The sequence below is a fragment of the Procambarus clarkii genome, chromosome 30 (assembly GCF_040958095.1).
Source record: "Procambarus clarkii isolate CNS0578487 chromosome 30, FALCON_Pclarkii_2.0, whole genome shotgun sequence".
NCBI lineage: Eukaryota > Metazoa > Arthropoda > Malacostraca > Decapoda > Cambaridae > Procambarus > Procambarus clarkii.
Genome location: NC_091179.1, coordinates 20,167,637 through 20,192,797, shown reverse-complemented (window position 1 = coordinate 20,192,797; position 25,161 = coordinate 20,167,637). Strand labels below are relative to the sequence as shown.

Here is a 25,161-nt window from a genome sequence, read left to right as displayed (position 1 = left end):
TATAACATAAAGATACGGAGATAGAGCCCGAGGCCAAGATTTTTTAATATACAACTCATCAGTTTAAAAGTAAATATTAACTAGGCCGCCAGGATTAAGGAAAGATGTACTGGTTTCGCTAGTGCACACTGAATCACTTCAGGAGTCGTGGCCCCAAGAGGAAATCTGTATTTAAGAAGAAAGATCCAGATGGAAGTAGCCAAGATACGTGTGGCTGAGTCGCTTAAGGCAGTGTCTGGGATGCTGCTCCCGGACGCAGGTTCGAATCCTCGTCACGGCCCTTTGTGGATTTGTTCGTGTGGCTCACAACGCCGCCTCCGTCCTGCACCCGCTCGGTCAGGTGACCTTTGACCTTCGTCCTCCTTGTCCATCTCACCTGGCGGCCTTGGCTGCTCGCTTGATTACACACCGGACCAGGTACGAAACAGGTGGTGGTGGTAGGGGGGGTAGGGATCCAGGTACGAGACTACCATACTACCTTGGGAGCCTAGGGAACGAGGCCTTCAGACCAGTGCACGAGAGGAGACCTTCGCTACCAGACCAGTGCACGAGAGGAGACCTCCGCTACCAGACCAGTGCACGAGAGGAGACCTTCGCTACCAGACCAGTGCACGAGAGGAGACCTCCGCTACCAGACCAGTGCACGAGAGGAGACCTTCGCTACCAGACCAGTGCACGAGAGGAGACCTCCGCTACCAGACCAGTGCACGAGAGGAGACCTTCGCTACCAGACCAGTGCACGAGAGGAGACCTTCGCTACCAGACCAGTGCACGAGAGGAGACCTTCGCTACCAGACCAGTGCACGAGAGGAGACCTTCGCTACCAGACCAGTGCACGAGAGGAGACCTTCGCTACCAGACCAGTGCACGAGAGGAGACCTTCGCTACCAGACCAGTGCACGAGAGGAGACCTTCGCTACCAGACCAGTGCACGAGAGGAGACCTTCGCTACCAGACCAGTGCACGAGAGGAGACCTTCGCTACCAGACCAGTGCACGAGAGGAGACCTTCGCTACCAGACCAGTGCACGAGAGGAGACCTTCGCTACCAGACCAGTGCACGAGAGGAGACCTTCGCTACCAGACCAGTGCACGAGAGGAGACCTTCGCTACCAGACCAGTGCCAGAAGCGAGGCTTCCGGGGACACTACCAGGGAGGGGAACTGGAACCCCCTGACACTGGAACAATGGAGATGTAAAGGGAATACCTTCCTTAGTGGTCTCCTCCTCCCCCATGCCCCCCTCCCCCAGGAGTGTACCCCGCAGGCCCCCTGGCCAGCACTCTGGCCTTTGATCGGTCACTGTTAAGGTCAGGGGGTGCGCCGCCCCCTCTTTGACATTTGGGTGACCTCTCCTCCCCCACCTCTACCCCCTACTCCCCCCACCTTTACACATAATCCCTCGCGGAAATGTGTAGCATGGACTCTTGGGGGGATTGGGGGAGGGGATTGGGGGGGATTGGGAGACATACAAAGTGTATTCTTTTTTAAAACAGAGCTTCATCTCCTGGGCTCAGCCTTTCTAAGAGTCAGGGGTCTTATGTAATGACCCGTGATCTCTATGTTTCTGCTTATATCTGCCAGTTTAGCTTCCAACTGGCAGATATGAGGCACCTCACCACACTCACACACTCATTCTGAAATCGAATTCAGTATTTAGACTTGAGTATTGAGACACAATCGACTTGAGAATGGTCCAGGACGGACCGAAACGTCGTCGTCCCTTCACTTTCTAGTGTGTGATCTGCAAGCAACCCGCAAGCACAAATAGGTGAGTACACACACACACACACACACACACACACACACACACACACACACACACACACACACACACACACACACACACACACACACAGTGCTTTAGTGTCAGAGTGGTTGACAAATGGAATGCATTAGGAAGCAATGTGGTGGAGGCTGACTCCATACACAGTTCAAGTGTAGATATGATAGAGCTCAGGAACCTGTACACCTGTTGATTGACGGTTGAGAGGAGGGACCAAAGAGCCAGAGCTCAACCCCCGCAAGCACAACTAGGTGAGTACACACACACACACACACCAAACAGCCATTGCTGCCCCTAATAACCGTGTTAAGGGTGCGAGGCCTTAATCCCAACATGAGACCCAGTAAGGAGTTCGTCGCCATGCTTCAAATGTGCAGATAAAGTCAGGTGAAGAGCGAGCGAAGATGCTTCCTAGCAGCAAGTGGCGCCCAATAACCCGTAAAGCCCGCGCGGCTCTTCCCCGCCGCTGACAACGGGCCTTACCTGGTCTAACATGATTTCGGGGCTCAACGTTCCAGCGGCCCGGTCCTCGACCAGGTCAAGGGACATATATAGTCACTAGGGCTCGAACCATGAGTAGTGACTACCACTCAAGTACTGAGCTGGTCACTACCCGGATGCTAAGCGATGAGTGACATTTTGATCCGGATAAGAAGTTGACTTTCTTTTTGTTGCAATGGCCGAGGGTGAAGGTCCTGGACCTCGGCTCCTGTATAGTTCAATAGGACCGGTCCCCAATTGGGTGATCTTGGGCCTCCCTGGACCTTTAAGTATGAACTACATGCGACGGCGCTGGAACCAATCGTATGACTTTCGGCGCCGTGGAGATGGGGGGACCTGCTGCATGGGTAACAGCTTCTCCTGCGTATCAACCTACCCTGGCTTGCGCCCTGGAGAGGCCACTCCAGACCGACAACCAGAGCGCAACTCCAGTCTCCTGAGACTAATGGAAGCCTAACTACCTGATCCTTACAAGGATGTCAGTAAGCTGTACTTCGATGTCACCTGGGACCCGTCTGTACTTTTTAACAAGTGCTTTACTACCTCCCTTGGGCAATGAAGCTATACCTGCTGATTTAAGCGCTTCTGGTATCGTCTGGTATCCAAGCTTTTTCGCCATGTAACACTGAGGGCTCGTGCTACTGGTGCTATACATTTTTTTTAGAGAACGGTTCACTATAGAACCGTTATCTATAGTGACCAGTGGAACCGCTCTCTATAGAGAGGGGATTCGACTCTTCACTTGAGAGAAGGGTTCCAGCCGTCACTCGTGAACCACTGAAGACGCCGGCCTGCCCCTGCTCCCAAAGGACCCTTGACCTCTGACCTTCCCCAAGAGCCACACAAGAGCGACATGACAAAAACAAGAGCACACCGCAACACACCAGCCAATAAGAGCTACGGGTCCTCTATACCACAACCTGCTGAGGTGAGAGAGAGAGAGAGAGAGAGAGAGAGAGAGAGAGAGAGAGAGAGAGAGAGAGAGAGAGAGAAAGAGGAGGAGCTGCTGCTGCTGCTACTGCTACTGCTGCTGCTTCTGCTGCTACTGCTACTGCTGCTGCTGCTACTGCTGCTACTGCTGCTGCTGCTGCTACCATGAAGCCAGTCCCTCTAATATTTACCAGACACAGATTATGACGAATCCCTCTCCAAGGAATACAATCACAGGGCTTAGAAACGTTCCTGATAATACGTTTTAATTAATGAATTCGTGAAGCAAACGTTTTCTGTCTAGGAGCATCTCGTGTCTATATAAAAAGAAGGAATTGATGTACCACAGTACCTGAGCACATGGTACCTGTACCACACAGTATCAGAGCACATGGTACCTGTACCCTACCGTGTGGTCCGTGGCTCGGCCTCTCCAGTACCGACACCCTGTAATTTCAACACTACTGTAATACGCTAATGTGGTGTTGAAACTTCAAGTTTCAGGGACATGATTCCGGGAAATGTTGAACGTTTTGTCTTGCTGGGGCCCTGAGTACTGGGACGGGGATCTGAATACTGGGAAGGGGTCCTGAGTACTGGGACGGGGCCCTGAGTACTGGGACGGGGCCCTGAGTACTGGGACGGGGATCTGAGTACTGGGAAGGGGTCCTGAGTACTGGGACGGGGCCCTGAGTACTGGGACGGGGATCTGAGTACTGGGAAGGGGTCCTGAGTACTGGGACGGGGCCCTGAGTACTGGGACGGGGCCCTGAGTACTGGGACGGGGATCTGAGTACTGGGAAGGGGTCCTGAGTACTGGGACGGGTCCCTGAGTACTGGGACGGGTCCCTGAGTACTGGGACGGGGCCCTGAGTACTGGGACGGGGCCCTGAGTACTGGGACGAGGCCCTGAGTACTGGGACGGGGCCCTGAGTACTGGGACGGGGCCCTGAGTACTGGGACGGGGCCCTGAGTACTGGGACGGGGCCCTGAGTACTAGGACGGGGTCCTGAGTACTGGGACGGGGTTCTGAGTACTGGGACGGGGGCCCTGAGTACTGGGACGGGGCCCTGAGTACTGGGACGGGGGCCCTGAGTACTGGGACGGGGCCCGAGTACTGGGACGGGGTTCTGAGTACTGGGACGGGGTCCTGAGTACTGGGACGGGGTTCTGAGTACTGGGACGGGGGCCCTGAGTACTGGGACGGGGCCCTGAGAACTGGGACGGGGGCCCTGAGTACTGGGACGGGGCCCGAGTACTGGGACGGGGCCCGAGTACTGGGACGGGGCCCGAGTACTGGGACGGGGGCCCTGAGTACTGGGACGGGGCCCGAGTACTGGGACGGGGCCCGAGTACTGGGACGGGGTCCTGAGTACTGGGACGGGGTTCTGAGTACTGGGACGGGGGCCCTGAGTACTGGGACGGGGCCCTGAGTACTGGGACGGGGGCCCTGAGTACTGGGACGGGGCCCGAGTACTGGGACGGGGGCCCTGAGTACTGGGACGGGGCCCGAGTACTGGGACGGGGCCCGAGTACTGGGACGGGGGCCCTGAGTACTGGGACGGGGCCCGAGTACTGGGACGGGGCCCGAGTACTGGGAGGGGGTCCTAAGTGTAACTACAAGATGAGAGCTAGGCTCGTGGTGTCCCGTCTTCCCAGTACTCTTTGTCGTTTAACGCTTTGAAACTAGAATGTGTGATCTCACTTAGTTGTGCTTGCGGGGTTCGGCAAAGAGCTTCGGCTCTTTGGTCCCGCCTCTCTACTGTCAATCAACTGTTGAGTAACTACTTTTTTTTCCCTCACGCCACACATACATACACACTCCAGGAAGCAGCCCGTGACAGCTGACTAACTCCCAGGTACTTATTTACTGCTAGGTAACAGGGGCATTCAGGGTGAAAGAAACTTTGCCCATTTGTTTCTGCCTGGTGCGGGAATCGAACCCGCGCCACAGAATTACGAATCCTGCGCGCTATCCACCAAGCTACCAGGCCCCCATGGCCTGTGTGTGTGTGTGTGTGTGTGTGTGTGTGTGTGTGTGTGTGTGTGTGTGTGCGAGCGCGCGCATGCATACGCGTTCGTGTCTATGGTCGTATGCTTACTTGTTTACATGTGTACTGTTGTATGTTTAGGTGCGCGTAGGTGTGTGTGCGCGCGCGTGTGAGTGAGAGCTGTAGTGGCACTTCCGGGTGTGGAGGTAGCAGGTGTGGCCGGGGGGGGAGGGGGGGAAGGGGCAGCAAGAGGTACTGGACGGTGTGTGTGTAGAAGGTCATGTGGCCCAGCTTCAAGAGGGTGACCAGTGGCACCCACAAAGGTCACCTGTGACGCCGTCACCGTCCTGGGGTGTGGGTGACCCCAGGAGTGTAGGGGGGGGGGAGCCTGGGGGTAGGGGGGGGGAGGCAGAAGGCCAAACAAGCCTCGCTGCCACACTTTGACTTCCTCACTAAGCTGCCTCACTTGGAAATACTTATCTTGAGGTTATCTTGAGATGATTTCGGGGCTTTAGTGTCCCCGCGGCCCGGTCCTCGACCAGGCCTCCACCCGCAGGAAGCAGCAGCCCGTGACAGCTGACTAACACCCAGGTACCTATTTTACTGCTAGGTAACAGGGGCATAGGGTGAAAGAAACTCTGCCCATTGTTTCTCGCCAGCGCCCGGGATCGAACCCGGGACCACAGGATCACAAGTCCAGAGTGCTGTCCGCTCGGCCGACCGGCTCCCATTCCCTTGATACAATTGTATCATTTAAATCATTTCAATATTCCGCATTTGTTATTTTGGTGTAAATGATGCGCACGCACTCTCCCCCCTCCCCCACCCCTCCAGGGCCTCGCGGCCGAGTGGACAGCGCTCGGGGGTCATAGTCCAAAGAGGCCGGGGTTCGAATCCAGGTCGAGGAAGAAACAAATGGGCAGAATAAACTACGGTTGTTCACCTGATGTTCTATTTACTGTTCACCTAGCAGTGAATAGGTACCTGGGGGTTGGGCAGCTGCTACGGGCTGCTTCCTGGTGGGGGGGGGGGGGATAGGAAAGTTGTTTGACTGACAGTTGAGAGGCGGATCCAAAGAGCAGAGCTCAACATCCCTGCAAGCACAACTAGGTGAGTACAAATATTGACCCACAAGGTCAAGTCCACCTTGACCCACAAGGTCAAGTGCCAGCAAGGAGAGCAAGACAAAGGTGCACAGGACCTGGGTGTGTCGTGACCCCTGATCACTCACTAACGAGGGCTGAGGTCATCAAACAAGAGATACGAAACAGCTATACGATTAGTGTCGCTGTGTGAACGTTGGCGTGTACACAATGTACGAAGGTGTATGTATTGACTATTTGTAAATAGTCCAAGAGCTCTTGGACCCCGCCTTTTATAACTTATATAATGAGAGAGAGAGAGAGAGAGAGAGAGAGAGAGAGAGAGAGAGAGAGAGAGAGAGAGAGAGAGAGAGAGAGAGAGAGAGAGAGAGAGAGAGAGAGAGAGAGAGAGGGAGGGGGGGGAGGGGGTGGTAGACACAAGCAGCTGGAGGGAGGGGGCAGGAATGTTACAAGGAGTGAGGGAGCTCACGTTAGCGGTACTATGATGCAACTCTCCCAGTGCCAAGACCACCATGATGGGGGTCTCTCACCCCCCAGGGGGCGCACACACCAGGGGGCGCACACACCGTGTATGTGTGTGTGGGAGGCACCACCACCACCAGGAGAGATATACACAACTTTTAGACAATTTCTCCTGTTCTCCTCAGCCTCTTCATTTGGTCTTGCGCCGTCATCTGCGGGATTGAATATGACCTCTACTACTACCACTGTCCTTTTGTCTTCTGCACAAACACTTGTACTCCATCCATCCCCACCTTCCCGCACCAGAGGACGACAATTATAACACAAGACGCTTTGCCAGCAGTAACTTCAGCCTCACTTTACCACTTCGAAAGCGAATTACAATCATCAGTCGCTTCAGGGGCTCACTCGCATTTACGATATGTTCCTTCGACAAGTAAATATTTCAGAAATTTAAGTCTAGTGACCACATAAAGGCTCTAGTAAATGCTTTGTTAAGGAACGGGCCATTTAGTGGGTGCTTTTCAGTGTCTAACTGGGCTTTCTTATGAAATATGGTCACCATACCTTGCGAAGGTTCCAACAATTATTTTTTTTTTGACAGGCGAGTCTTGGAAAAGACGACTGCTGACTCCTGTTACCAGGCTGAGAGCTCCCCCTTCTCACACCTCGTGGTCAGCCTGGTCCCACTAGTTTCCCTGGAATCCGATCCGTTAATCGTTTTACAACCAGGTACCCAATCACTGATGGGTGAACAGAGGTGTGCAGTTAAGGATTGGCGCTTAGTCAATCCTCCCCGGCCAGGATACGAACCCTGGCACAATTGCTCGCGAAGCGCTGGGCGAGTTTGTTACCACTGCGCCACGGGAATCAACGTCTTCGCGGCCCGGTCTCTGACCAGGCCTCCTGGCTTGTGGCCTGGTCAACCAGTCCACCTGGTTGGTGGACTAGTTGCTTGCCTGATGTATAAATCATAGCCCGGTTGATCAATTATCCTTTGGAGGTATTCATCAAGTTCTCACTTCTGAACATCGTAAGAGGTTGGAGATTAATTAAGACTAGGTAATAAGGATCAAAATTACACGACCACTAACCACTGTTAGTGGTTGTGTAATTGTGAGGTTTAGGTTGTCACCCTAAACAAGGCGCAGTCAAACTGCGTGTAGCGACAGCCTGGTTGACCAGATCGTCAAATAGGAGACTGGGTCGTGTGGACAGTGATCCTTGGATCCGACTACAAGCCACCCTGGGGGAGGGGGGAGGTTGCAACCCCTGGCGCCTAAGGTCAAGAGCGGTGAGCGTCGGCGCCGGTGACAAGGAGCTACTGAAGGAGAGGCTGATGCTAGACATGACGCCCGGGGCGCCTGACGCGGCCACCTCCTCCTCCTCCTCCTGGTCTCGGTCAGTACATCACAAGAAAACCTTAAGGGTCAGCCATGGGCCTATCATATATAAATGTGGACCAACATTAAGTATATTATACAACTATTCTAAGATGATGTATGTTACTCGCTGATAGCCTTTGTTCTGTACTTATTAACTATTCCAAGTTCAGCACAATAATACCACATGTAGAGAGAGAGAGAGGGGGGGGGGGACATGGGAGGGGGGAGGGGTAAGGTTGGCAGTGCAGGGTGCAGTGTGTAAGGATGAGGGAGACAGGGAGGGTTGTGGGGCCACACTTGGGTTGGCCCCCTGCTCAGGTCGCGGCACGCTAAATATAGTGGCACAGTGCCGCCCTGACCCGGCCCGGCAGCTCTACTATCCCCTCCACCCCTCAGTGTGGGGGTGGAGCTACGTCATGAGGGGAGGATAGTGGTGGTGGGGGGGGGGGGTAGGTGAGGGATGGACGTCCTACCCATCTCCCCAGCACACACCATAACCCTACTGCTGGGGGTGAGTCACTGGGGCGTGTGTATAGGATACTCCGGGAGGTGGTGAGGGCAGTGCTGGGGGGTGGCGGTGCTGGGGGGTGGCGGTGCTGGGGTTGAGAGCAGTGTGGGGCAGCAGCACCACACGGGAGCGCCTCGTAGCCAGGCTTCACACCTCACCGGTGACCCAAGCCACAGATTTACATTTATGATTTCGTGTTGGGTAAATACATGGCACGCCTCCGTCCTCAGACCCGCCGCGGAATATCTTCCGTCCCGGGGGTTGCTTCACTGCCAGTTCATATATTATTCTTCAGGGCTGAGGGCGTGCGGGCGTGCGGGCGTGCGGGCGGCGGGGGATGTACTAATACTGAGAATACTCACCTCACAATCCATCTTATATGTTGTTGTTGTTTCAGATTTAGCTACTCACAACGAGGTGTCCATGTAGCACGGGCTATGGTGAGCCCGTACCATCCTATACTATATCTCAACCTAAGTACGAGTACGGTGGAGCAGGGCATTACCTGTAGAGGGTTTCGAGAGATGTACTACCCCCGAGCCCGGCCTGGGAAGGGGGGGGGGATGGCCAATTGGTGAGGTTGTTAATGAGGTTATTGAGAGATGTGGTAGGACAGTATCGTCATATTTATGCGGCTCCAGCCGAGAACGGGTTTGTTACGGAGGCTCATCACAGCACGCCACGACTCATCAGGTTACGGAGAGGTGAAGGCGAGGCACTGCGCACGTACACCTCGCCTACCCCCCCTCCCCTCCCCCTCCCTCTTGATGACCTGCCCTCCCCCCCCCCCTCTCTCTCTCTCAAGTGTGAGCTGGGCCAAGTGTGACAGGCCAAGCCAGCGGTCAAGCCGCAGGGTCAAGTAAGGTGCCAGTAGTTACCTCTACAGTACCGCCCACTCGTCCCGTCACCTATGTCATCAAGCACATGGCACCGCTGGAAAAGGCTACATGAACCTCGCCACTGGACCAAAGCCCCACGACGGAACTGAGCAAGCCACCAGCCAGCCCACTGAGGAAAACGGTGCACCACTAGCAGAAGCAGCAGGTCCCACTAGGACTGACTAGCAGGGTGTAGGAGGCTGCTGGCGGCACACTAGCAGCAGGAGGAGGAATGTGTCCGCGGGCTTCTGCTGCTACTGTACAAGCCACGACCGGCGAGGTGAGGCAGAAAGGTCGAGTCTATATATAAGGTGTCGCCATCCCCGCTTCTCTGATGACCCAGGGGCTGAGTAGTGCCGCTGCTCCTACTTCTGCTCCTGCTGAAGCTCTTCCTCCTGCTGCTCCTACGTCTGCTGCTGTTACTGTGCTCTTCACAACAATAACGCTACTACTAGTACTGCTGTTACTCCTAAAGTTGGTACTTCCGTTTGACCTGTTGATGATTTTTGAGTTCATCAATCCCCCGCAGCCTTCCCCGATGATTGTTTGGATTGTGAAGCTGTGTGTGTGTGTGTGTGTGTGTGTGTGTGTGTGTGTGTGTGTGTGTGTGTGTGTGTGTGTGTGTGTGTGTGTGTGTGTGTGTGTGTGTGTGTGTGTGTGTGTATGTGTGTGTGTGTGTGTGTATGTGTGTGTGTATGTGTGTGTGTGTACTCACCTAATTGTGCTCACCTAATTGTGCTTGCGGGGGTTGAGCTCTGGCTCTTTGGTCCCGCCTCTCAACCGTCAATCAACTGGTGTACAGATTCCTGAGCCTATTGGGCTCTATCATATCTACATTTGAAACTGTGTATGGAGTCAGCCTCCACCACATCACTTCCTAATGCATTCCATTTACTAACTACTCTGACACTGAAAAAGTTCTTTCTAACGTCTCTGTGGCTCATTTGGGTACTCAGCTTCCACCTGTGTCCCCTTGTTCGCGTCCCACCAGTGTTGAATAGTTCATCCTTGTTTACCCGGTCGATTCCCCTGAGGATTTTGTAGGTTGTGATCATGTCCCCCCTTACTCTTCTGTCTTCCAGTGTCGTGAGGTGCATTTCCCGCAGCCTTTCCTCATAACTCATGCCTCTTAGTTCTGGGACTAGTCTAGTAGCATACCTTTGGACTTTTTCCAGCTTCGTCTTGTGCTTGACAAGGTACGGGCTCCATGCTGGGGCCGCATACTCCAGGATTGGTCTTACATATGTGGTGTACAAGATTCTGAATGATTCCTTACACAGGTTCCTGAACGCCGTTCTGATGTTAGCCAGCCTCGCATATGCCGCAGACGTTATTCTCTTTATGTGGGCTTCAGGAGACAGGTTTGGTGTGATATCAACTCCTAGATCTTTCTCTCTGTCTGTTTCATTAAGTACTTCATCTCCTATTCTGTATCCTGTGCCTGGCCTCCTGTTTCCACTTCCTAGTTTCATTACTTTGCATTTACTCGGGTTGAACTTCATTCGTTGGTTGTGTGTGTGTGTGTGTGTGTGTGTGTGTGTGTGTGTGTATGTGTGTGTGTATGTGTGTGTGTATGTGTGTGTGTGTGTGTGTGTGTGTGTGTGTGTGTGTGTGTGTGTGTGTGTGTGTGTGTGTGTGTGTGTGTATGTGTGTGTGTGTGTGTGTGTGTGTGTGTGTGTGTGTGTGTGTGTGTGTGTGTGTGTATGTGTGTGTATGTGTGTGTGTGTGTGTGTATGTGTGTGTGTATGTGTGTGTGTATGTGTGTGTGTGTGTGTGTGTGTGTGTGTGTGTGTGTGTGTGTGTGTGTGTGTGTATGTGTGTGTGTGTGTGTGTGTGTGTGTGTGTGTGTATGTGTGTGTGTGTGTGTGTGTGTGTGTGTGTGTGTGTGTGTGTGTGTGTGTGTATGTGTGTGTATGTGTGTGTGTGTGTGTATGTGTGTGTGTGTGTGTATGTGTGTGTGTGTGTGTGTGTGTGTGTGTGTGTGTGTGTGTATGTGTGTGTGTGTGTGTGTGTGTGTGTGTGTGTATGTGTATGTGTATGTGTATGTGTGTGTGTGTGTGTGTGTGTGTGTGTGTGTGTGTGTGTGTGTGTGTGTGTGTGTGTGTGTGTGTGTGTTGTGTAGCCAGGGTTGGTGTAGCCAGTGTTGAAATTGTTGCTGGTGTTGGAGTCATAGTAACGCTGGTCGTCGTCGTCGTCTCTCATCTAAAGTTTCTTGACACTCTTTCCACTTAATGCAAAGGTGCCACCAGTATTATGCTCGCCAGGCCACTGTGAGGCCATGTTGACCAGACTGTGGGGCAGACTGTGGGGCAGACTTTGGGGCAGACTGTGGGGCAGACTTTGAGGCAGACTGTGGGGCAGACTGTGGGGCAGACTGTGGGGCAGACTGTGGGGCAGACTTTGGGGCAGACTTTGGGGCAGACTGTGGGGCAGACTGTGGGGCAGACTGTGGGGCAGACTGTGGGGCAGACTGAGAGGACAGAGTGTGGTGCAGAGAGAGAGAGAGAGAGAGCACAGTTTTTAGTTTAGGAGACCACAGCAGACAGAAGGGTTAAGATGCGCGGTATGGGGTGAGTGGGGGAGGTCCACTCTCCTCCTCCATGCACCAATAACTGCTAAACATTTATATCTCCAGCAGGGGTCCTTGCCCCTCCCCCTCCCCCCCCCCCCCTACTCTACTCACCCTACCTCTTGTTGGTTATTGGGATCAGTGTCCCAGCGGCCCGGTCTCTGAACCAGGCCTTCCGGTTGCTGGTCTGGTCAATTAGGCTGTTGAACGCACATGCTCGGAGCCTACCGCATGAGTCACAGCCTGGTTGATCAGGCATCCTTTGGGGGGTGTTTATCAAGATTTCTGTTTTGAACACAGAGGGTGAAAGGCCGGTCAGTTATGTCCCTTGTGTGTAGCGGGCGTTGACAAGTCTTAGGGGACCAGTCTCTAATATTTTCAAAGTGTAAATTATCATGTATCTCGCCTGCCCAACCACTTGGGCTGGACGGTAGAGCGACGGGTCTCGCTTCATGCAGGTCGGCGTTCAATCCCCGACCGTCCACAAGTGGTTGGACACCACTCCTTCTCCCCCTCCCATCCCAAATCCTTATCCTGACCCCCTTCCAAGTGCTATATTCCCCTGATAATTCCCTCCCTCCCCCTCCCCCCCTACTGATCCTGGCCTTACCCCCGCCCCCCCCCCCCACCCAGCACCCTGAGTGGCAACTCTGATGGACACTAATATTCATTAATATATACAAGTGCACGGACACTCAGCTCATCAAGACGGAGGTGTGAGGGACGGGTGACCTCACACCTCACCTCTCACGGTCGGCCACAGAGGTGACGGAGGAAGTGACCGAGGCTGTGAAGGAGGAAGAGGAAGAGTTGATGAAGGAGGAGCAGGAGCAGGTGGAGGGACAGGTAGGGGCAGCGATTCAAATTCCTTGTTTATATCTTTCAACACACGATATCTTCTTCTTAAGACCGGCAGGGCAACCAGTCAGCGAGACAACCAACCAGAGAGCTAACCGGCCAGCCAGCCAGCCAGCCAGCCAGCCAGCCAGCCAGCCAACCAGCCAGCCAGCCAGCCAGCCAGCTGCCTCCACTCTCACATACAACAGCCCCAGCAAACCACTACATCAAGTGTTGCGATAAATCCACATGGAAACCCCTGGTGTTGCACACGCACAAAAACAACACCCCGAGCCAAAGCTGCCATGTTTTGATTAATTGGCAAATCCGTGCGTAACATTTTCTGTGGGCCGACGTCAGTGTAGGGTAGACTCAAATATATCTTATCGTATACAGTGAGTGTCGCAACTCGCCACAGCCCCCGTACAAGGGTCACAGCACTCACTAAATATAGGCTGCCACCACTTAAAATGCAACGTATACGATCCTTGGGAGATTGACTTGGACCACACCTACAAAAGACTTCCAAGATCTGGTAGGTTGGGCAGACCTGGGTGATAGCTGCGTGATGCTAAACGTCCCCATCACACAGGATGGTTAGTCATACAGGGTCACGTCTTGACGACGGTCAGGTCACGTGTTGACGACGGTCAGGTCACGTGTTGACGACGGTCAAGTCACGTGTTGACGACGGTCAGGTCACGTGTTGACGACGGTCAAGTCACGTGTTGACGACGGTCAGGTGAAGTGAGTGCGTGTGAGAAAACAGAAACCATTTGTCTTAACCACAACAAGTGGTCATGACATTAAATGTACGTCAACAAACCGGTACATAAATGACAATATTAATGTAGTACCATGCAAGATGGCTGAATGGGCTACATGGGGAGACAGCAGGCGCCTCAACCACTAGCAACACAAATGCTATGAAAAACTAATGTACATGACAGGTAGTAGGTGTGTACATTGCCAACACGACACGTGCTCCCAGGGCACGCCACGTGCTCCCAGGACCCGTCACGTGGTCCCAGGACCCGCCACGTGCTCCCAGGACCCGTCACGTGCTCCCAGGACCCGTCACGTGCTCCCAGGACCCGTCACGTGCTCCCAGGACCCGTCACGTGGTCCCAGGACCCGTCACGTGCTCCCAGGACCCGTCACGTGCTCCCAGGACCCGTCACGTGGTCCCAGGACCCGTCACGTGCTCCCAGGACCCGTCACGTGCTCCCAGGACCCGCCACGTGCTCCCAGGACCCGTTACGTGGTCCCAGGACCCGTCACGTGCTCCCAGGACCCGTCACGTGCTCCCAGGACCCGTCACGTGCTCCCAGGACCCGTCACGTGCTCCCAGGACCCGCCACGTGCTCCCAGGACCCGTCACGTGCTCCCAGGACCCGTCACGTGCTCCCAGGACCCGTCACGTGCTCCCAGGACCCGTCACGTGCTCCCAGGACCCGCCACGTGGTCCCAGGACCCGTCACGTGGTCCCAGGACCCGTCACGTGGTCCCAGGACCCGCCACGTGGTCCCAGGACCCGCCACGTGCTCCCAGGGCACGCCACGTGCTGACACGTCACGTTGATGGAGCGAGTGAGTCACTTGTGGTGGGTGAGTGAGTCACTTGTGGTGGGTGAGTGGATGACCCACTAGGAGTAGAGGGGCTACACTCAGGGGGTGAGTGTCCGTGATAACACCCTCACCCCTCTCTGTAACTGGCTATCATGCTCCTCACTTCTCACACTGTGGCTATCCTGTCTCGGTAGCCTGGTGTGGCCCGCCGCTCCCAGCCACAGTCGTGTCGTCGACTGCTGGCGCCAGTCAAGCCTCTTGACCACCTGTACGACCACTTGACCTCTCACCTGTATGACCATTTGACCCCTCACCTGTACGACCATTTGACCTCTCACCTGTATGACCATTTGACCCCTCACCTGTACGACCACTTGACCCCTCACCTGTACGACCACTTGACCCCTCACCTGTACGACCATTTGACCCCTCACCTGTACGACCATTTGACCCCTCACCCTGCATGCTTCGCGTCCACCTGAGAACGTCATGTCAAATTGCCTGCTTAGTGAAATACGCGTCGAGGTGTAAATGATGAGATGAGCTGTTACCTCGCACCGCAATCTCTCCCTTACCATGTCAACTCCAGTCAACCGGTCAAGATCTACGCTACCAGTCAACCGGTCAAGATCTACGCTACCAGTCAACCAGTCAAGATCTACGCTACCAGTCAACCGGTCAAGATCTACGCTGCCAGTCAACCAGTCAAGATCTACGCTACCAGTCAACCGGTCAAGATCTACGCTACCAGTCAACCAGTCAAGATCTACGCTACCAGTCAACCGGTCAAGATCTACGCTACCAGTCAACCGGTCAAGATCTACGCTACCAGTCAACCGCTAAGCTGCGTTTTGTCTTCACCTTGCGTTGGTGACGTGGATCTAGGTCCCCGCGGCCCGGTCCCCGACCAGGCCTCCTGGTTGGTAGTTTGGTCAACTAGGTAAGTAGACACCGCTGCTCCCTGACCACCCGAAGACAAGCACTTCGGGAGCACCAACTAACTGGTCGACTGTATTACCAAACAGGTTGATAATATAATTAAGTTCCCCACTGCACCTCAACAACTTGGGCTGGACGGAAGAGCGACGGTCTCGCTTCAAGCAGGTCGGCGTTCAATCCCCGACTGTCCAAGTGGTTGGGGACCATTCCTTCCCCCTCGTCCCATCCCAAATCCTTATCCTGACCCCTTCCCAGTGCTATATAGTCGTAAAGGTTTAGTGCTTTCCCCCCTGATAATTTCCTTCCTTCCCACTGACCTGCGAACTAATATTACATTACAGGTGTTGTAAACTACCACTCACGGTGGTAGAGTAGTTGTGTGGAGCCGTGAACAACCTGTTGACCCCTGCACTGCCTCTTACAGGTGGCAGGCGCCACCTAACAATCAATAGGCCGGGGATAAACATCTGACGTCACACAACCCGTGACGTCACTCCGACGTCACGCTTCCTCTGACGCTATGCCTTGTTTATGACGTCATAGCGGTCAGTACTCACCTAGTTGTGCTTGCGGGGGTTGAGCTCTGGCTCTTTGGTCCCCGCCTATCAACTGTCAATCAACTGGTGTACAGGTTCATGAGCCTACTGGGCTCTATCATATCTACATTTGATGCTGTGTATGGAGTCAGCCTCCACCACATCACTGCCCAATGCACTCCACCTGTTAACTACTCTGACACTGAAGTAATGTTTTGTAATGTCTCTGTGGTTAATTGGGTACTCTTGTATGCTTCATCTGTGGCCCCTTGTTCGAGGATATTATATTATAATTGTGGTATTTTTATACCATAATTGTTGGCGCATCTTTAGCTTATACATCGGAGAGCCTACAGAGACGCCCTCACACTCACACACACTCAGTTGATTGACAGTTGAGAGGCGGGCCGAAAGAGCAAAGCTCAACCCCCGCAAGCACAACTAGGTGAATACACTAAGGGAAGTTCAACCCCCGAGAGTCAAGTCTGTGAGAACAATTTGGCGAGGAAAGGTTGAGAATTGTGAGGTTGTGTTACCAGGTGTGGTGGTTGAGGGGGGTGGGGGGTGTCTGGTTGTGGGGGGTGTCTGGTTGTGGGGGAGGGTCTGGTTGTGGGGGAGGGTCTGGTTGTGGGGGAGGGTCTGGTTGTGGGGGAGGGTCTGGTTGTGGGGGGGGTCTGGTTGTGGGGGAGGGTCTGGTTGTGGGGGAGGGTCTGGTTGTGGGGGGGGTCTGGTTGTGGGGGAGGGTCTGGTTGTGGGGGAGGGTCTGGTTGTGGGGGAGGGGTAGGTAGGGGGGGGTATTATCATCTTCGCAAAAGGATTATTGATGTAGACGTGAGGAGGATGATGGGGTCGGTAGCCGGAGTGGAATATTGATGCGAGAGAGACACCATAATTTGGTGTCTTGATTGACAAACAATTTGATTGTTTCTGTGGGGGCCTGGTGATAGTGCAGATTACTGACCTCACTAACGATGACTTCGATTAGTATTGATCACACTGAAAGGATGGTGTTGACTTGGAGAGTATTGACCCTCGTTGTAAGGATGGATTAGACTTAATAATAGTGATCAGACTAACACAGATAGTGGAGTGAGTGTAATCACGTATTGACCTGAACTTGAGACGGTATTGACTTAGTTTGAAGGAGAATGTTGACCCCTGGCAGGACAATACCCTCTCGACCAGTCAGGTCAAGCGCCCTACCGAAAGCCTCTGGCATGTCACGCCTTCCGCCCCCCCTTCCCCCCTCCCTTGTGTGTATTCACCTAGTTGTGCTTGAGGGGGGTTGAGCTCTGCTCTTTCGGCCCGCCTCTTAACGGGCAATTAATCAACTGTTACTAACTACTAATTTTTTTCACACACATACACACACACACACACACACACACACACAAATACACACACACACACACACACACACACACACACACACACACACAGGAAGTAGCCTGCAACAGGTGTCTTGTTCGCAGGTACCTATTTACTGCTAGGTAACAGGGGGTATCAGGGCGAAGGAAACTTTGCCCATTTGTTTTTCCGGCGGTGCCTGGGATCGAACCCCGGTCCCTAGGTCCACGAGTCTAGAGCGCTGTCCATTCAGCCACCAGCCCCCCCCCCCGTGTGTGTGTGTGTGTGTGTGTGTGTGTGTGTGTGTGTGTGTGTGTGTGTGTGTGTGTGTGTGTGTGTGTGTGTGTGTGTGAGAGAGGTCAAACTGGAGGTCATTGTGACGAGGAGCGGTGAAAGGTCATAACAGATAACACTGTTCCCCCTCATCTCTTATCTGGCGTCACGCCCCTACCAATATGGGTCACCTGCTGGCCTCGCCGCCAGAGTGCCACTTGAGGCACGACTGCCACCTCTCCCTCTGCAACACTGCCATATTTATCCCATAAATGTGCCTTCCTTCTCCACCCTGGATCACCTCAACGTCCTCAACTGGGTATACCATGTCGTACCATGGTATATGGTATACCATACCATATACCATGGTATACCATATACCATGGTATACCATATACCATGAAAAGAGAGCGAGTGTGTAATTACCTAAGTGTAGTTACAGGGTGAGAGCTACGCTCGTGGTGTCCCGTCTTCCCAGCACTCTTTGTCATATAACGCTTTGAAGTTCCTGACGGTCTTGGCCTACACCATCTTCTCGCCTAACTAGTTCCAACCGTCTACCACTCTTGTGTGCGCGCGCGCTTGTATTCACCTAGCAATGTCTCAAGGGCTGGCCTCCAGCTCCTGGTCCCCCCACATCCTGACCAGCGAAAAATCCACTCCACTCCACCCGCCAATCGTCACCGTCATCTTTAGTACCATCTCTGTGTCTTAAGGTTGGCCTCAGGCTTCTTAATCTACAGCTGCCTCTGTAGCCCAGCCTTGGAGGCGAAGCCTTTATATCTTCCCACTTGTAGACTTCAGGGGGAGGTGGAGCCTGGAGTATCAGGTTGGAGGGTGTCACGTGAAGGGGGAGCTTGAAGTATCAGGTTGAAGGGTGTCACATGAAGGGGGAGCTTGAAGTATCAGGTTGAAGGGTGTCACACGAAGGGGGAGCTTGAAGTATCAGGCTGAAGGGTGACACATGAAGGTGGAGCTTGAAGTATCAGGCTGAAGTATCAGGCTGAAGGCTGAGCCTGAAGGTGGAGAAGGTCCTGTAGGGGGCTCGTAGCACAGTGCCAGGCTTGGCACGGTGGCACGGGGGTCGTGAAGACCTACCTGGGTGTCTCTCAGATAATCGTGGTGTGAGTGTAGTGGTGTCAGAGGTCGGTGCCACTGATAGTGAGTGTCAAAGTTCCGGAGGCCAGTGGCTCTGATAGTGCCACACTCCTGATAACTATCAATTGTGCTTATCTGTGCCACAGTATACCCACAAATACCCCCCTCATACATATGTATACATACAATACACGCAAGTATATGAAGTATACTTGAACACCCAGATTGAAAAATAAGATAATCTTTGTATTCTTACTACAAAGTTTAAGTATGAATATGCTCCTTCTCTCTCCTTCTCCTTGTTCTTCTCCCTTTCCTTCCCTCACCTCCTCATTTTCACCTTGAAAGATTGAAGAGAAAGATCACAAAACACATTGACTCACAGGGTCTACATAGCCCAGGGCAACACAGGTCCCGGACGCCCCTGCTGCCTCTTCTCACAGCTGCCGGACCATGACATGACCTTAGATGCCGTGCACGACAAGCAAAACGCTCATGTCATATACACAGATTTCTCGAGAAAGCTTTCGACAAAGGTGACCAAGGAGGCCTGGTCGAGGACCGGGCCGCACGGGACGCTAAGGCCCGAAATCATCTCAGTGTTATTGCGCACTGAATGTGCTCAAAGGGAATTAATTACTGGGGAAGTAGGGAGATGGATCTTTAACTTCCTAATGAACACAGAAAGTAATTGTTAAAAATAAGTAAAGTGTGGATTATCCCGGGTGAAGAGTTCTGTCCCCCAGGGTACTGTGCTTGCTCCAGTACGTTAGGTCAAGTTAGCTAGACTAGTTACCATAGTTTCAATAAGTTAGTCTAGTTTCTGAACTTACATACAGGGAAGGTAAGATAACCCGTGCTAACCCTGAGATAAATAACATCAAAGTCTTATTTAAGCATAGTTCAGAGCATCAGAAACACTTGAATATATGGTAATTGATTTCTTAATTGCAATAAGTGTGTGGCGTGAGTCATTAGGTTGTTGCTTAAGGTGATTACCAAGACAATTAGTGTCCAACAGCTGGAACCCGCAACGATGTTCACCTCGGTCCATTGTTTCGTGTCAACGTGAACAAAATTATGCTAACTGCTAGTTAGCACCAGAGTAAGGCCTTACTGGCACTGTAGTTTGTACCACCACTGCCACAAAGAGTAATTACCTAAGTGTAATTACCTAAGTGTAGTTACAGGATGAGAGCTACGCTCGTGGTGTCCCGTCTTCCCAGCACTCTTTGTCGTATAACAAAGTACAGGGGCCCACATGTTAGTGTCTGAGTGGCCACTAGATGGGTCATCCCTTCAAGACTAGCAAACATCTTGTTAGGACCCGGGTATGTGCAGCATGCATACCTGGTTGATATCTGGTTGATACCTGGTTGATACCTGGTTGATGGGGTTCTGGGAGTTCTTCTACTCCCCAAGCCCGGCCCAAGGCCAGGCTTGACTTGTGAGAGTTTGGTCCACCAGGCTATTGCTTGGAGCGGCCCGCAGGGCCACATACCACAGCCCGGCTGTACATATATGTACAGCCGTACATATGTACACTACTTGATCTTATAAAGCTTGTGTTTGTTGCAAGCTTCAGGCCTTGCAGTTCGTAGTTATATAACATGTTGTTGAACACTTATATAGAGTAGTGAACCCTAGTAACTTTAACCCTTACTGATACATTGTTTATTTTCAGCCCGTCCTCGTAAACAAAGATCAAAGACCATTCCATCCACCCGCCAAACCCCCCCAGCTGTTTATGAATGAATAACGGTTTACACACGACTCACAACTAATGACGTCTGAACACTTTCGGAACAAGTGCTTTGCTAATGACTTTCGTTCGAACCACAACGCTATAAATGCTTCACCCACGTACTACAAATACAAATAATCGCCAACAGAACCTAAACACCTAACCTAACCTATGCCTATATATGCACAATATGCTAATACATAGCAATATTGAGTGTGTGTGTGTGTGTGTGTGTGTAATTACCTAAGTGTAATTACCTAAGTGTAGTTACAGGATGAGAGCTACACTCGTGGTGTCCCGTCTTCCCAGCACTCTTTGTCATATAACGCTTTGACACTACTGACGGTCTTGGCCTCAACCACCTTCTCACACACACACACCGTGTATGTGTGTGTGTGTGTGTGTGTGTGTGTGTGTGTGTGTGTGTGTGTGTGTGTGTGTGTGTGTGTGTGTTCACCTAGTTGTGTTTGCGGGGTTTGAGCTTTGCTCTTTCGGCCTGCCTCTCAACTGTCAATCAACAGTTTACTAACTACTTTTTTTTTCCACATCACACCACACACACCCAGGAAGCAGCCCGTGACAGCTGACTAACTCCCAGGTACCTATTTACTGCTAGGTAACAGGGACATTCAGGGTAAAAGAAACTTTGCCCATTCGTTTCTGCCTGGTGCGGGAATGGAACCCGCGCCACAGAATTACGAGTCCTGCGCGCTATCCACCAGGCTACGAGGCCCCTGAGTGTGTGTGTGTGTGTGTGTGGTAACCAAGAGAAGGCGGCGAGGCGGGAAGTAGCGGGTCTCTCGTAGACACAGTCTGACCTACACCTTATGGCTGCTCGTGGCTGGGCCTGGGTGCCACCTACTCTATGCTAATTTCAACAGGTGATGGGTGGGCCGTGGTCCACATGGAGGGGCCAGACCCACCTCCACACAGCAGTGTTGTACACCCACACTGGCGCCCCCACTGTGTATCCACACTCCCGCGCCGCCTCGAATACGTCACCAGTGTGAGCTCTGAATCACCGTGAGCTAAAAGAGCTGGGCCCTATAGACACACAGAGGCAAGGCGGGTGTAGAGGAGCGGTTACATGGAGAGAGAGGTGGGGGGGTGTAGAGGGAGAAGAGAGTAGAGGGTGTAGATGCGGTGTGTGGCGGGTGTGTGTGTGTGTGTGTGTGTGTGTGCAGGTAAGGTTATACACCACGTGTGGCGGGCGTGTCTGGGGTCGGCGGCGTGGGGCCCTCAGTAGCCACACGAACCCCGACCTCCCTAACCTCGTCACCTCGGCCGACCTGCCCCCCCCCCCACACACACCTCCCCCCCCCCCACACACACACCTCCCCCACACACACCTCAATCAAACACTTGCACGCCCCCCCTTCCACTGGATAATTAGTCATTACAGTAGTCATGGTGATCGGGTCATGTGATGGTGGTGGATGATTAGCGTATTTATGAGAGCCGGGGACCAGCAGCTAAGCTTCATACTACTAAACGAGCCCCGACCTTCTTCAAACTCACCCCCCCCCCCCCTTTCCCCCCCCCCACCCTCTCTCTCTCTCTCTCTCTCTCTCTCTCTCTCTCTCTCTCTCTCTCTCTCTCTCCAAGTTCAAACAATTACATTTCCAACGTTATTCATACATCAAGAGAAAACTAATACAATCATTAGATGTGAAATGCCTCGTTTGTCCCGGGTCGCGTTGCAAATTGTGAGTGTGTGTGTGTGTGTGTGTTGAAGGAGGTGTGTGAGGGGGTGCAAGGAGGCGGCCCCCACCTCCCCCAGGCGTGTGGCAACACTGCTCCCCCCGCCCTGGCCACCCCACTATCACGCTAGATACATTAAGATGCTACCAACACCACCACAACACCATAACACTACCACCATCACCACCACAACACCATAACCACCATCACTGGTCTCTGTCTACTCGTCCCTGGTGAGTCAGAGGAAGTCCCTCCTGATTCACCACCACCTTGCTGAGTCGCCTCTTACGACTCCTGCTGCTCATACTGGGGTCGTCCTTGTCTCGCTCCTCATACTGGGGGTCGTCCTTGTCTCGCTGCTCATACTGGGGGTCGTCCTTGTCTCGCTCCTCATACTGGGGAAAGGACGGAGGGTCAACTAGCTGGCTTCCCGCGAGTCGAGCTCTAGCTCCGGGGCTCCACACCGCATGTGCATTCTGTCATGGAGAACTGACCTATCAAATACGAGGCCAAGGAAGTAACAGGAGCTACTCCTTCCTCCTTGAGGAAGGCTACCACTTGAAGGGCATGAGGCAGCGGTGAGGTAGAGAAGGAAGCCAGGAGTGGAGGAAGAGTGCGGTACTATCAAACTATCACTGACTACGGGCACTTGAGGGCTTTACGCCTTTACGTACTACCCCTCTTGGCGTACCTGTTGCCTTATAATTGGACTATTTCCTCGTGGTAAAGAGAGATGAGACTTGGGGGCGCCGCGCCACCTGGCCCTTTAGCCCCCTGGCGGTGCTCCAGTAACTTATCACATGTGTGGCGACGGTCGCTCATCGCCAGAGGGCGAGGGGGTAATTAATCATTGGTGCAGACAAGTGGTTGTGGTCATTAACAAGCAGTAGTCAGCGTGTCGACAAATTGCGGGTCCCAAGGGAACAATCCGAGGCACGCGTGACCGACCTGATCTGTGAGGAGGTCAGGTCAAATCGGGTCACAACACAATGGGGAGAGGCGACATCAGTTAGCATACTTGGTGACGGGTCAATAAGGGGCCGATTACCCGGTCAAGTGCGGTGTTAAACTCGCTTGATCTGTGCTACGCGCACCACACAGTGTAACAGTGAACAAGTGCAGTGAACTAGATACGTTAGTGGTGAACACTATAAATCCTTTGCTTTAGAAGTTTGAATGACAAAGGAAGTGAGTGACCCTTGACCTGACTCCCGCCAGCCACGTGTAAGTACTCGGCTTAACATTCATCTCGTCTTAACAAAACTATATCAATAGTAACGTCCATTATGTGTCACATATTTGGTGAGAGAATGACACCCGCCGTGACAAATATGTATCATCTTAAACACCTAAGTGTCCAGTTGTTGGAAACCTGGCTATCCTCCCTACCACTCGCTATCGCACCTTCCTGCACCTCTTCTGTTCCGTAATCCTCTTGGCTGACCGCTGAGGTCGGCTCGTCTACCACCCTCACCTACCCCCGGGGCTTGGCGCCCAGTAAACACCACACACTGCTCCTCTGCGACGACCAACAGGTGCACAGACAACCTGCTACATCTTAATCTGCCTCACATGGCATATTACCTCATGTGCTGCAGCTAGGTGCACCACACCCTACCACCACAACACACTTCAACACCCAGCCATACTACACACACACACACACACCTTAAGAGGAAACTAGATTTATTCCTCCAAGAAGTGCCGGACCAACCGGGCTGTGGTGGGTATGTGGGCCTGCGGGCCGCTCCAAGCAACAGCCTGGTGGACCAAACTCTCACAAGTCAAGTCTGGCCTCGGGCCGGGCTTGGGGAGTAGAAGAACTCCCAGAACCCCATCAACCAGGTAATCAACCAATCTCATCCTATCACACACACCTGTCACACACTGCCATACTACACACACCTTCCCCACATCCACCTCAACAGAAACAACCCTAAACACTGCCCTCGGGGACTTGTTGTTCAGCACTAATTCAACTACCACACAACCACACACCTCTCACCACAACACCCACCACACCACCACAACCAGAAAAACCTGTGGAAGGTGTCAACTGATCAGTTACCCAGGTCGCCCATACCTGTTCCCAGGACACACGAAGCTCTTCCCTCATCTATCATCCACAACCAACAATAACTTTAGTCGCATCTCCAAGTTGATTCACCTTCAGCAAATAACCATTTGCTGGTCACTATAATATATTAATGCTATTATTTTTTTATCTGTAATTCTGTAGTCGACGTTTTGAGGTCTTAATCTTGTGTGGTGTATATATATATATATATATATATATATATATATATATATATATATATATATATATATATATATATATATAATAATATAATAACTATGATCTGAAAATGTATAGAATAGCTCAATGACCCTTTTAACAATCCTCTTCAGTAAACAAACTTGTTACCAATGTAGTCCCAATTGTGGTGAGAGGACGGCTCAACCACCCTTGAACTGGCGTCCAATTGGCTGACCATCGATGGTGGGGAAGGAGCTTGTGGTCCCTTGACTTATGATGACCTTCTACCGTATTGACTACCACTTAAGGCTCGGCAACTTAAGCTGTGAATACCGGTGAATATGGTGGTATTGTTTCTGACCTTGGCCAGACCCTTGCTCCCTTCACGGAGCTTGCTTCATGCGGGAGGCTCACACAGTCGTAACGCAGACGTGACGCAGTCGTGACGCAGACGTGACGTAGTCGTGACGCAGACGTGACGCAGTCGTGACGCAGACGTGACGCAGTCGTGACGCAGACGTGACGTAGTCGTGACGCAGACGTGACGCAGACGTGACGCAGTCGTGACGCAGACGTGACGCAGTCGTGACGTAGTCGTGACGCAGACGTGCCGCAGATATGACGCAGCTTCACCTGCTAGTACAAGCTTTTCATGGATCACGCGTCAAACACTTGTCATAAATCAGGCCGTTCTCAGGGTGATTCTTGTCAATGTTTCAGTTTAGTCATTTATTATGCACCCCATACCCT

General features: G+C 52.7%; 1 protein-coding gene across 9 annotated transcripts in view; it reads right to left on the bottom strand.

Annotated features, from left to right (window-relative positions):
• Positions 1-25,161, bottom strand: part of LOC123765432 (orphan steroid hormone receptor 2) — a 217,852-nt gene that overhangs the window by 112,083 nt on the left and 80,608 nt on the right. Inside the window, exon 1 of one of the 9 annotated variants that reach the window (XM_069334021.1) lies at positions 22,846-22,944. The exons of the other annotated variants lie outside the window; for them this stretch is intronic. The gene's annotated coding sequence lies outside the window, so the exon portion shown is untranslated. Of the gene's footprint in view, positions 1-22,845; positions 22,945-25,161 lie in introns of those variants that run through there. 9 annotated transcript variants of the gene reach the window in all.